This window comes from Mastomys coucha, chromosome X (assembly GCF_008632895.1).
Source record: "Mastomys coucha isolate ucsf_1 chromosome X, UCSF_Mcou_1, whole genome shotgun sequence".
Classification (NCBI taxonomy): Eukaryota; Metazoa; Chordata; class Mammalia; order Rodentia; family Muridae; genus Mastomys; species Mastomys coucha.
In genome coordinates this window covers 96,361,097-96,369,084 of record NC_045030.1, presented here as the reverse complement: position 1 = coordinate 96,369,084, position 7,988 = coordinate 96,361,097, and the positions used below count along the sequence as shown (strand labels likewise).

Sequence of the window (7,988 nt, the reverse complement as noted above, 5' to 3'; positions counted from 1 at the left end):
AGTCTCTAGATTATACTACAAAGAAAGTTCAGGTGCCAAAGTCCCCAGGTTCAGAAGACCTTCAGAAGGCTAGCTGGCTGGGGTACTCAGGCGGTGGGCGTGGTCATGCTGCTTCTTCAAAGACAGTCAACAGAGAGCATCTGTCTTAGCTCTCAGGTGTTAGCCCCCACACAGAGGCTGCCAGGAGTCCGGTGGATGACTGAAGTCAAGAGGGAAGGTAACCGAACAATATAAACTAACCAGTACCCCTAGACCTCCCAGGGTCTAGAACACCAACCAAAGAGTACACATGGAGGGACCCATGGCTCCAGCCACAGAGGATGGCCTTATCTGGTATCAAGGGGAGGGGAGGCCCTTGGTTCCCTGGAGGCTTGATGTCCAGGCATAAGGGGATGCTAGAGTGGTGAGGCAGGAGTGGGTGGGTGGGTGTGTGGAGGAGCACCCTCACAGAGGCAAAGAGGAGGGAGATGGGATGGGAGGGTTGTGAAGGGGAGACCAGGAAGGGGACAACATTTGAAATGTAAATAAATAAAATAACCAATTTAAAAAAAGATAGCTATACAGTAAAGACAACAGACAGCTGCTTCACATTTAGTGTTTGCTGTGATTCTTAGCTGAATTGATACAGACCTGCTTGGTTTGTATACATATGCTACATGACATTCAAACAATAATAGTGACTAAAGATATATTTCTTAGAATGTACATCTTCAATTCCATCTCCACTCCAATTTTAAGCAACATTTTATTTAGAGACTACTTGGATGTCAATTATATGATCTTCTAGAACTCAGTTACTATGAACCTCAGTTTCTCACCTATAAAATGAGATTATTTGAAAAGTATTGTATAAGGTAAGCATACTCTAAGTATCATCACCTTGTACATTTCAGATGTTAGTTCTCAACATTTAAAAATGAAAAGTCAAAACTTACAACCTAGAATTAACTCAGCCAATGAAGTCAAAAGAAAAGTCACACTTATTTCAAGCCATATGAGATTGCAATGTGGACAAACATAGTTAAAAGTATTGCTGAAAATGTGCTTTAAGGTCATACAAATGGAAAATGGTACTCACAGCTTTAAATGGCAAAGGTGTTGGCAACTATATCCTTTGTTAATCAGAAATTGAAATTGGGATTGACAAAATGAAACTACCTTGTAATAACATCATCATCATCATCATCATTATTATATTATTTATGTATATGAGTACTCTACTTATATGTATGCCTACATTACAGAAGAGGGCATCAGATCCTATTACAGATGGTTGTGAGCCACCATGTGGTTGCTGGGAATTGAACTCAGGACCTCTGGGAGAGCAGTCAGTGCTCTTAACTGCTGAGCCACCTCTCCAGCCCCCAAGAACATATATTTTTAAAAGATCAGTTCCAGATAAAGACTAGAAAGCCTTCCTCATCTGGGCCACATACAATGAACAGCACTCATATGACTGTAATTCCAGCACACAGTTTAAGTTTAAGATCATCTTGAACTAGGTCATAAATTTTAGGTCAGTCTGGGAAGAAGGGAAGGAAGGTAGGGACAGAGGGAGGGAGGAAAGGGAACTCATACTTTTCTCATCTTTGTGACAAAATATCTTATAAGAGAGAGTTTGCCTTTGCTTACAGTTTGAATGGATACAGTCCATCATGGCAGTGAATATATGGCAGCAGGATTAGGAGACATTTTGGTCACGTTGCATCTGAAGTCAGAAGTAGAAAGCAGATAAATGATCAGGACATAAAACCTCAAGTTCCATCCCCAGGAACCCACTTTAGCAATGTTATGCCTCCTAAAGCTCCCCTAACCTTCCAAAACAGCACAAACACATGGAAACCAAATTGTTACATTATGGAGTTCATTTGGATCCAATACAATTCAAACACCAGGTCAGTTCAGATGATAAATTTTATTTTAATCAAGCCACTATTTGATAGATCAGTGTCGCAGAACACACTCAGGAGCTGAACTGGAACCATGAGCCAGAATATTACAGAATATTTAAGCTTGAAATACCTCAAACATCTGTGTCAAGTTATAGTTACATTTCCCCCACCACCACCAATCAGGATTTAGAGACAAGGGCTTTCCTTATGTGGTTGATATATGTCAACTGATAGAGAATGTAGGTTTTAGAATCCATCCAATCAAATCCATTTGTTCTTTTGTAGTTAGGAACAGTCATTATGTTTTGGGGAACAAAAGATGAATAATGGGAGCTGTGGTTAGCAACAGTCAGTATGTTATGGAACAGAAGAGGAGTAACAGACACTGTTCAGCTACTGGGAAGTCCCCAGCTCCTCTAGGGCCTAGGACCTTGAATTTAGTTCCCCCCTAAGATTAAATGGAATCTGAAATCAAAATGGCAATACTTAGGATGAGTTTCTTTTGCTTGTTAGCAACAGTTACATGGGAGCATCTCAGTGACTTTCCATATGTCAGGTGTTATCTCAAACTTCAGGTAGTTTCTGTGAAGAAGTATACTATACTTCATAAATCTATTGCCCAGCAAAAAATGAACAGTTTTTCCAGAGTTGATACATACTCAGAGTGATTATCTGAAGTCTCACTGTAAGATTCTACTAGCTGAAATCTGATTTACATGGCTTCTCAACTTGAAACTAGTTAAGTTTTTGTTGCCCTAACATAAGCCATGGCCATCTGGAAAGAGAACTTGAACTGAGAAAAATGGCTCCACTAGATTGGTCTACATGCAAGTCTGGGGGTGCATTTTATTGACTAAGGACTGATATGGGAGGCCCCAACCCATTGTAAGTGATGGTACCTCTGGAGTTTATGGAAAAGCAGGCTGGGCAATCCATGAAAAACAAGCCAGTAAGAAGTATTCCTCCAAGGCCTGTGTGCCAATTCCTGTCTCCGGGGGTTCGCCCCTGACTTCCCAAAATGATGAAATGTAAAACGGTAAGGCAAAATGAGCCCTTTCTACCCAAGTTATTTTCAGTCATGGTCTTTATCACAGCAATAGAATGTAAACAAAGACACAACTGCATTTTACATTTCCTAAATCAATGTTATTCCATTTTTTTCCTCTACAATTTTGACAGGCTATAATAATGGCTAAAGTTAGCAAGATGAAAGATAATTATGTTCCTGCCTGCCAGGCAGAAATGAGGATATTCTAAAGAAAGACTCCTGGCCCTCCCTTTGACCATCAAATTATTGAGACAATGGACCTAAGAAATTACAGTTTCCTTAGGATTTTCATGACAAGAAGAAAAAAAAAGGGCTAACAAAGGATGAACTTATCTCCAGGAAAGATTTACAACTAGTCAGATGGCATTGCACCGACCTAGTAGGATATTGGAGCTGAGACAGTGGTGGGACTATTTAGTTATGCATTCATCTTGCCTTCTATTTAAGCTTCAACAAACATCATGACCAAGAAGGAAGTTGGGAAGGAAAGAATTTATTCAGCTTACTTCCACATTGCTGATGATCACCAGAGGAAGTCAGGACTGGAACTCAAGCAGGTCAGGAAGCAGGAGCTGATGCAGAGGCCATGGAGAGATGTTCTTTACTGGCTTGGTTCCCCTGGCTTGCTCAGCCTGCTCTCTTATAGAACCCAAGACTTCCAGCCCAGGGATGGCACCACCCACAAGGGGACCTACCCCCTAAATCACTAACTGAGGAAATGCCCCACAGCTGGATCTCATGGAGGCACTTCCCCAACTGAAACTCCCTTCTCTGTGATAACTCCAGCCTGTGTCAAGTTGACACACAAAACCAGCCAGTAGAGCTTCCCCTTCCCCCTCTCCCCATTGTTAATTTGGCTTTGTTAACTGGCCTATCAGGACAGATCTTTGACTTGTTAGGTACATGCTCTGATCCTAACTCCAGTAACAATCTGCTATGTATTATTTTCCCGTGGCCTCTAAAATAAGTTACCACAGAGTTGGTGATTTTAAATAACAAACATTCTCTTACTTTTGTGGAAGTTAGAAGCTAAAAATCAATTTCACATAGGAAAAAAAAATCAGTGTATCAGCTGGGTCATATTAGCTCCACAGTTTCAACGTTTGAAGCTGCATTTCTTACCTTGTTGCCTCTTATTCTCTTTCAAAGCTATCAGTATAGTGTTTACATTACCATTTAACCACTTTAATCGTTTAGCCACCATTTAACCAGTAGGAGAGAAGATACTCTAAAGAGAGAGACATTTTGCTCCTGATTTTGTGTATCTGGATACTGAAACAATGGACTTCAGTGAATTAAAATTTCCAAAATAAGTCCATGTTAGGAAAAGGGAAGCTCTGGTAACAGCAAGAAAAGTCACTTGACTCCCAGGAAGATATGATAAAATTCTGACAACTTATTAAAGAACTTTGCAAGACACTGGAGAACAAACAGAGGTCAGTAATGGAAAGGGGCCACAATTTGACCACGACTGCCTAACTATGCATACTTTTACCTCTAAGTAAAACTTCATTCCAATACCCTGAAGACTGACTTGAGGTTCATTGGACTCCTTTATTTGTTTCTCTCCCAATACAACCTCCTTGACTAAACCTCTTTTTTCTACTTTTCCTATTACTGTCTTGTTTAAATGGATGAATGGAAGGAAGACTGAGTCTTGCTTGTTGGGGCTGTTAGAGTCAAGCTTTCACTCTAAAAGCTCCAGTAACCGTTACATTGTTTTCTTTTTGGGCTCAGTTTAATCTGTCTCCTTCATATAATGGCATTTGTGGTGACATTAGGGCCCATCAAAATAATCTAGGTTCATTATCATATCTCACGATCCTTAACTGAACAACATTTTCAGAGTCCTCTTTACAGTATCATATAATATTCATAGATTCTAGGGATGAAAACTTGATAAACTTAAAACCTTATAATCAGTCTAGTACAGACAGAGAGTAGGGAAATATATTCCAAAAATTAACTTTAAAACATTTTGAATGGGCTGGAGAGATGGCTCAGCAGTTAAGAGCATTGACTGCACTCCCAGAGGTCCTGAGTTCAATTCCTAGCAACCACTTGGTGGCTCACAAACATTTGTAATGGAATCTTATGCTCTCTTCTAGTGTGTCTGAAGAGAGAGTGACATATATATATAAAAAAAGTAAATCTTAAAAAAATCATTTTGAACAATGTAACTTCAACAGCCATCAAAATCACATACATAGCTATTTATTAAGACACTAAAAGGCACAGAGACAGTATCCAAATTAACAAAATCAGAAATGAAAAAGGAGACATAAGAACAGAAACTGAGGAAATTAAAAAAAAAATCCTTAGGTCATACTTCAAAAGCCTATATTCCACAAAACTGGAAAATCTAAACAAAATGGATGATTTTCAAGACAGATACCACTTACCAAAGTTAAATTAACACCAGGTAAACTATATAAACAGTCCCATAATCCCTAAGGAAACAGAAGCAGTCATTAAAACTCTCCCAGAGTCCTACCAGACTTTCAAAGAAGAGCTAATAGCAATACATTTCAAACTATTTCACAAAATAGAAACCTATAGAACACTACCTAATTACTTCTATGAGGCCACAGTCAACCTGATACTTAAACCACACAAAGACTCAAAAAAGAAAGAGAACTTCAGATCAATTTCACTTATGAACATCAACACAAAAATACGCAATAAAATTCTCACAAACCGAATCCAGGAACACATCAACAACTTGATCACCATGATCAAGTAGGCTTCATCCCAGGGATGTAGGAGTGGTTCAATATATGAAAATCTAACAAACTCAAAGAAAAAAATCACATGATCATCTCCTTAGATGCTGAAAAAGCATTTGACAGAATCCAATACCCCTTCATGTTAAAAGTGTTAGAGAGGGGCTGGTGAGATGGCTCAGTGGGTAAGAGCATTGACTGCTCTTCCGAAGGTCATGAGTTCAAATCCCAGCAACCACATGGTGGCTCACAACCACCCATAAAGAAATCTGATACCCTCTTCTGTGTACTCATTTATAATAATAAATAAATCTTTAAAAAAAACAAAAACAAAATAAATAAAAGTGTTAGAGAGATCAGGGATTCAAGGCACATACCTAAGCATAATAAAAGCATTATGCAGCAAGCCAACAGCCAACACTGAATTTAATGGAGAGAAACTTGAAACAATCCCACTAAAATCAGGGACAAGACCAGGATGCTCACTATCTCCCAATCTATTCAATATGGTACTTGAGGCTTTAGCTAGAGCAATAAGAAACTAAAAGATATCAAGGGGATACAAATTGGAAAGGAAGAAGTTAAAGTATCACTTCTTGCAGATATGATAGCATCATCATGAGCAATCCAAAAATTCTTCCAGAGAACTCCTATAGCTAATAAACACCTTCAGCAAAATAGTTGGATAAAAATTAACTTGAAGAAGTCAGTAGCCTTCCTTTATACAAATGATAAATGAATAGAAAAAGAAACTAGGGAAACAATACCATTCACAATAGCCACAAATAATCTAAAATATATTGGTGTAACTCTAACCAACCAACGGAAAGACATGTATGACAAAAATTTCAAGCCATACAAGAAAGAAATTGAGAAAGTTATCAGAAAATGGAAAGACCTCTAATGCTCATGGATCAGTAGGATAAACATAGTGAAAATGGCCATCTTACCAAAAGCAATCTACAGATTCAGTGCAATCCCTATCAAAATTCCAACAAAAATTTGTATAGACCTTTAAAGAGCAATTCTCAACTTCATATGTAAAAACAAAAAACCCAGGATATCCAAAACAACCCTGAATAATAAAAGAACCCCTGGAGGAATCACCATCCCTGACCTCAAGTTGTACTACAGAACAATTGTGATAAAAACTGCATGGTATTGGTACTGAGACAGATATGTGCATAAATGGAATTGAATCAAAGGCCCAGAAATAAACCCACACATCTATGCACAATTGATTTTTGATAAAGAAGCCCAAACCATATAATGGATAAAAGAAAACATCTTCAACAAATGGTGCTGGTCTAACTGGATGTCTACATATAAAAGAATGCAAATAGATCATATTTACAGCCCTGTACAAAACTCAAGTCTAAGTGGATTAAGGGCACCAACATAGAACTACATACACTAAATCTCATAGACGAGAAAGTGGGGAAGAGCCTTGAAAGCACTGGTACAGGAGACAACTTCCTGAAATGGATCAGGCTCTAACATCAACAATGGATAAATGGGACCTCATGAATCTGAAAAGCTTCTACAAGACAAAGGACACTGTCAATAGGACAAAATGGCAGCCTACAGATTGGGAAAACATCATCACTAACTCTACATCCAACAGAGGGCTAATATCCAAAATATATAAAAACTCAAGAAGTCAGACTCAATTTAAAAATGGTGTACAGATTTGCATTTCCCTGATGACTAAGGATGTTGAACATTTCTTTAGGTGCTTCTCAGCCATTCGGTATTCATCAGTTGAGAATTCTTTGTTTAGCTCTGTACCTCATTTTTTAATTGGGTTATTTGATTCTCTGGAGTCTAACTTCTTGAGTTCTTTGTATATGTTGGATATTAGAACTCTATCAGATATAGGATTGGTAAAGATCTTTTCCCAATTTGTTGGTTGCCACTTTGTCCTACTGATAGTGTCTTTTGCCTTACAGAAGCTTTGCAATTTTATGAGGTCCCATTTGTCGATTCTTGATCTTAGAGCATAAGCTATTGGTGTCCTCTTCAGGAAATTTTCCCCTGTGCCTATGTGCTCGAGGATCTTCTCCACTTTCTTTTCTATTAGTTTCAGTGTATCTGGTCAACTTCACACCAGTAAGAATGGCTAGGATAAAAAAACTCAGATGACAGCAGATGCTGGCGAGGTTGTGGAGGAAGAGGAACACTCCTTCATTGCTGGTGGGACTGCAAGCTGGTACAACCACTCTGGAAATCAGTTTGGCGGTTCCTCTAGAAATTAGACATAGTACTACCAGAAAACCCAGCTATACCACTCCTGGGCATATACCCAGAAGATGCTCCAACATGTAA

The 7,988-nt window shown here is 38.7% G+C and overlaps 1 protein-coding gene across 1 annotated transcript in view; it reads right to left on the bottom strand.

Annotated features, from left to right (window-relative positions):
- Zc3h12b (zinc finger CCCH-type containing 12B) overlaps positions 1–1,708 on the bottom strand; it is a 159,709-nt gene extending 158,001 nt beyond the window's left edge. Inside the window, exon 1 of the mRNA XM_031365196.1 lies at positions 1,633–1,708. The gene's annotated coding sequence lies outside the window, so the exon portion shown is untranslated. The remainder of the gene's footprint in view (positions 1–1,632) is intronic.
- Between the last annotated feature and the right edge of the window lie 6,280 nt (positions 1,709–7,988).